This window comes from Acartia tonsa, chromosome 9, assembly GCF_053477335.1.
Source record: "Acartia tonsa isolate MP-2025a chromosome 9, ASM5347733v1, whole genome shotgun sequence".
Lineage (NCBI taxonomy): Eukaryota > Metazoa > Arthropoda > Copepoda > Calanoida > Acartiidae > Acartia > Acartia tonsa.
Window position 1 is genome coordinate 39,814,733 of NC_137268.1, and position 5,930 is coordinate 39,820,662.

The 5,930-nt window shown below is 33.1% G+C and overlaps 2 non-coding genes across 2 annotated transcripts; both read right to left on the reverse strand.

Annotated features, from left to right (window-relative positions):
- Positions 1-3,969: 3,969 nt before the first annotated feature.
- TRNAS-CGA (transfer RNA serine (anticodon CGA)) lies at positions 3,970-4,051 on the reverse strand. Its single transcript has one exon. It is a non-coding gene; the product is annotated as a tRNA-Ser (tRNA).
- A 194-nt stretch (positions 4,052-4,245) lies between these two features.
- On the reverse strand, positions 4,246-4,318 carry TRNAR-UCG (transfer RNA arginine (anticodon UCG)). The gene has a single exon. It is a non-coding gene; the product is annotated as a tRNA-Arg (tRNA).
- Between the last annotated feature and the right edge of the window lie 1,612 nt (positions 4,319-5,930).

Sequence of the window (5,930 nt, forward strand, 5' to 3'; positions counted from 1 at the left end):
CTTTCATCCTCTCTATTTTTCTCTCTCCTTCGCTCTCTATTTTTTTGGCCAGAAAACCCCTACCCTTAGCCTTCTTACAGACCTTAACTTCTAAGAGTAATCATAATATTTTTTTTGTCCTAAGCTAAGGCAAATAATTTACTTGACTATATCAATTTGAAAATATAAGCTAGTTTTAAATGCAAAGAATGAAAGAGAAAGAGAGAGAGAGAGAGAGAGAGAGAGAGAGAGAGAGAGAGAGAGAGAGAGAGAGAGAGAGAGAGAGAGAAAGATGGATAGACAGAAAGAGAATGAGATATAGTGTGAAAGAATGAGAGATACTCTTATCTTACTCTAATAGTTTTTAAACTTTTTAAAAAATCTACAAGCTTATCAAATGAAACAAAACACAAAAAAATATTGAACTGTTGCCATCAATTAAACATTCAAAAATTCTATTTAACATGACAAATAATGGATATAGAATATACGTGGGTGTTATGACAGGGGAAAAATTGTTCTCAATTTAGGTTGCTAACATAAACATCATTAATGGGTTAGTTCGTTTATCCAGTAGGATGGGAGGGTATCATTACTCTAGCCAGCCACAAGTATTACTTTATTGGAGAACTTGATAATCTGGTGTAAGATCCAAGTAGTAATATGTATATTGGACAAATAAATCTTATATTTTTAAAATTAAAATACTGTTGTGTTAAAATGAACTTTAGCAAAATAAAGTATTTTTATGAAACATCTAAATTTTCATCCTATTATATAAAGTAATACGGTATTTTGTCTGTTGCACAAGATTTCAATAGCTACTAAACCAACTGTGTTCTCTCTTTAAGGGAAGATTCACATAGGTCCTGGCGAGGTTTTTGGCTATTTTGTTTCTAGATTTAAACCTTTGTATGGTTTTAGGTTATTTTTCTGCCTTTCCGTACTCCTATGAATATAGATACCCTTGAAGATGGGGTGCAACCGTCAGTTTTATATAAAGATGTATTTTTCATATTTCAAAGCTTTTTAAAAGAATTTTTGCCTCGCTACTTTTGGATGTTGTACCGGTGTAAAGTGATGGGTCAATGGGAGGCGAAAACAGCAAACAGCAAACCAAAGTCGCACTTTTGTGAGGTCATGACATGTATGGATTTAGTTATTCTTGTTATGAAAAACGTTTTAATTCTAACCCAATTTCTTAAAAGTCAAAATTGTCAATAAAATTATGATGCAACAATAAAACAATTCTTTCAACCTAAAAAGAAAGAAATAAAAGTTTTAAAGCAGTTTTTTTACTGTATTGCCAGATCACAACAAATTAACACTTGTAAAAAAGGCACAAAAAGGTTTTTATCATTGAGTCACAAAAAGCCTCGTCAGATCAAACTTAGTTGATAAAACTTGATTATACAAATTGATAAAAAATATCTGTAATTTTGGATTGGTAAATGAGTTGAAAATGATGATTTATATATAAGTACAACTGTTTTTTACTAACCAATCAATTTATCCTAATTTTTTGGCCCAGAGTGGCTGAGGGCTGGTTCAATAAAACATAAATCGATCCCATATTGTAAAATTATAGCATCCGCGGATAACTATCTATAATACAATGCGATAAATAAATATTTTTATACATCAGGAATGGAAAATTTTAAGTTCAAACCAGTTTTGTTAACCCCGAGAGACCGAAGGCTCTGGCTACCAAAACTGGCATTAATTTTATAATTTTTTTTTATTTGTCGTGGAAAATTGCCATTGATATAATGCTATACATCATTTTTCAGTATGGCTTAGAATCGGTTCTAATCCATCGGTTTTTGGAAAATCAATACATTTTTTTGCCTATTAATTAATTTCTACTTATTTTGTCTCTCTTTTTGCCTATTCCTAAATCTCTGATCTAAAAAAGATAGAATTAAACACTCCCGTGCCATCTCACATTTTAATTTTATCATTTTAGTTTCGGTTGTTAACTTTTAATTAGTTTGGATTTGTTGTGATAGCAATAATTTTTGACAAATTCATAATTCTCATTTTGGAAGATTTCTCGATAAAAAAATAGTTTAGAAAAATTATAATATTTTCGTATTGTTCTAGAAGCTATGACTTTTTTTGGCTGATTTTACTTTATAAGTAATTTATTGAAAATTTTAACATTTTCCCTAAAAAGTGTTTATTGAGCTCTGATTCCACCTCGCCCCCCCCCCCCCCCCCACCTCCACTTATTTCGAAGTAAAATAAAAGTAAGGAACATAGGCGTCCAAGGGGGGGGGGGGTAATGGGCCATTTGGCACCCCCAAAATTTTTTGAACAATACCCCCCCCTAAAAAAAAATTACCCCTACCTTGGGGGTGCCGTAGTCACCCCTAACAATTTTTGGGGGGGTATTTACCCCCCCCCGAACCATTTTGGGGGGGGTAATTACCCTCCCCCAAAATAAATGTTCTTTAAAAAAATTTTTTTTGGGGTGGTATTTCCCTTCCCCCCAAATTGAATGTTCTTAAAAAAAAATTTTTACTGAAAATTTTTTTTTGGGTGGGGGGAGGGAGTAATCCCCGCCCCCCCCCCCCCCTAAAAAAAGTCATAGTGTGACTCGAGCCTTGAGGTGTAATATATTTTATGTTCCTCGTTTGGTCTCCTAATAGTTAATGAAAAGTATATCCTAATGTTTCAATTAAATCAGATCTTGAAGACCATGATAACAAAAAATTTAATAGTTTGATCATGTTTTATTTGCTTGGGCCTTTATAAGGGCTAAAACCATCCCGGGGATCTATGATGTAATTGTAAAGCACTGAAGATTCCATAAAATAGATACCTAACTAAATTAAATATTTCATTAAATAATGAAAAAGAATTTCTATAGGCGATTTCTTTTGGGAGGATGTCAGGGTGTCTCAAAACTAGTTATAAAACTTACCAGGACCTATAAGACGCTTCACTTTAAAGTATAATCATATTGGTTAATTGGTTAGTGATTTAATTATTGTATTTTTATGTTCTAAAGAATGAGATACTACTATATATTTGAATAGTAGTGGCGCCCTTAGCATCTAAGAACTCGTGTTTTCTAAAGGGTAAAAAGGGAGGAGAAAAATAGCCTAAAACCACTCAAAGGATTGACCTATAATAGTGTGGAAAAATCATGGGATCTATGTGAAGCTTTCCTAAAAAGGAGAACTCAGTATTAAAAGTAATGAAATCTGAAGCTATAGTCAAATAAACCTTACTTACTACTTTATGTTATAGGATAGTACTTATTAACTTAATAGATTAGGTAGGTGCTTTTTTTACATAATTAAATTACCCCCCCAAAAAATTTTACCCCCGGGGTAAATTAGTTTGGGGGGGGGGGTAATTACCCCCCACAACAGATTTAGGGGGAGTATTTACCCCCCCCAACAGACTTTAGGGGGGGTAATTACCCCCCCCAATCAAATTTTACCCCCGGGGTAAAAATTTTGGGGGGGGTAAAAAAAAAATTTCGGCGGGCTTCGCGCGCCATTTTACCCCCCCCCCCAAACACGAATTACCCCCCCCGTAAAATTTTTACCCCCTCCCCAAAAAAAAAGGCTTGGACGCCCCTGGTAAGGAATAGTATAGTTTTTTCCCCTATGCCCAGCCCAATGGCCGGAGGGGGTGGGGAGCTTTTCCTGCAGGGCATTTCATTGCGACATTTTAACCATGCGGAGTTACCCAGTAAACAATGTACCTAAATGTAACCTGCCCTGAATGAATACAAACCTATTTACAATTAATATCTTCAATAAAGTTAAAATATAGTATTTTTATATGCATTTTTCCATATAGGACGTTTAGCCTAATGGATAAGGCACCAGACTTCGGATCTGGGGATTGCAGGTTCGAGTCCTGTCACGCTCGAAAAATTTATAATTTTTGACATTGATGAAAGAAATATTTTAAAAGTTTAAAATGGCGCTGATTTATTTCATCATTTCCAACTTATAAATAAAAAGTATATTTCGCAGCCGGCAGGATTCGAACCTGCGCGGGGAGACCCCATTGAATTTCGAGTCCAACGCCTTAACCACTCGGCCACGACTGCTTAATGTGTATGTATTTTCTTAAAGTATTAATTAGCTAGTTAGCAATAATAAAAAAAAGATCATTATAAAGCCTATAACATAAAAAAGGGGATGGATTTTAAAACTTTTCGCAAAGTATCTCGAATGACGTCATATATAAGCATTCAATTCCTAATATTTCTTTCATCAACATAAAAAATCATTTTCAAAATTTCGAGCGTGACAGGACTCGAACCTGCAATCCCCAGATCCGAAGTCTGGTGCCTTATCCATTAGGCCACACGCCCGTTATTAATTTTTCTTTTATATGTACCATATCTAATATTTATTGAAATAAGTTTGGGGGTAGGTTCAAAAAGCGAAGCTTTTCTATAATTAGAGTCGGTCCGTCCGTCCGGAACTGATAGCTTTTTTCTTAAATTTATGCATGTTAGAATTGTCCTATTGATTTCAAACTTTGTATGGTGATTCCTGTAGAAGTTAGGTACCTTTTATGAAGTGTAGCTACTCTATAATCGTTAACAGTATGTCCGTATGTCCATTTTAAACAAGATGATTTTTAACTTTTTTAACAACAAGTTTGTATATGATATAATTATCCGATTGATCTAATTTTTGGAATACTGATTCCTAGGACAACAAAGTACAATGTTATAAGCGAAGCATATCCATAATCAAGTCCTAAAACAGTAAGTATGTCCTTAAACATTATCCTCTATTTAAGCATTTCTTCAACAAATTTACTTGCAATTTTTTTTCGATTTTTATACATTTATATTTCAATTATTAAATTCTTACACTCTACACGTGTTAATGTTCGTTTGTCCAACAGTTTTATAGCTTCGCTTTTATGGATGTTGTCATCCTTGTTTGATACAGTAATTGCGATGAACCTTTTTAAAAGCGAAGCTTTTCTATAATTAGGGTCGGTCCGTCCGTCCGTCACGGATAGCTTTTTTCGTTAATTTAATTGTTAGAATTGTCCTATTGATTTCAAATTTTGCATGGTGATTCCTTTAGTAGTTAGGTACGATTTAGAAAGCGTAGCAACTCTATAATCATTACCAAAATGTCCGTACGTCCATTTTAAACATGTTGATTTTTTTACTTTTTTAAATAGCTTTTTTCGTTAATTTAGGCATGTTATAATTGTCCTATCGATTTTAGATTTTGCATGGTGATTCCTGTAATAATTAGGTACGAGTTAGAAAGCGTAGCAACTCTATAATCATTACCAGAATGTCCAATTTAAACATGTTGATTTTTTTTACATTTTTAACAACAAATTTTTATGTGACCTAATTATCCGATTGGTCTGATTTTTTTTATAATGATTCCTGGGACAACAAAGTACAATATTTTAAGCGAAGCAACTCTATAATCAAGTCCTAAAAATGTAAGTATGTCCATAATCATTATCCTGTATCAAGCAGTTTTTCAACAAATTTATTTACAATTTTGCTTTGACTCTTATACATTCTCATTCTGATTATTCAGTTCTAATGTCCGATTGTCCTACCGTTTCAGAGCTTCGCTTTTGTGGATGTTGTCATCCTTGTTATTACTATAAGATATTTTCCTTTTATTTTCTGTTTTCCATAAATTTGTATTAGGTATTAAAATGAAAGAATTTAAGATTGTAAATTGAAATAAAATTTAAAATATTTCTAAAATACTTTATATGCAATAATAAAATCTGTGTAAGGAATTTTGGTATTGAATTACATATGGGCAAATCATCTTACTACCCCATGTTGGATTAAAGCAAAAGGGTAAGTTAATACGTTGATACAATATAACTGATTTTTAAAATTAAAGTCGTAAATCATTTATAAGATACTTGTAGCTTGCTCCTAGACTTTAGGGAAGGGCGGAAAAAGCTATGAAAATAGCCTTAAA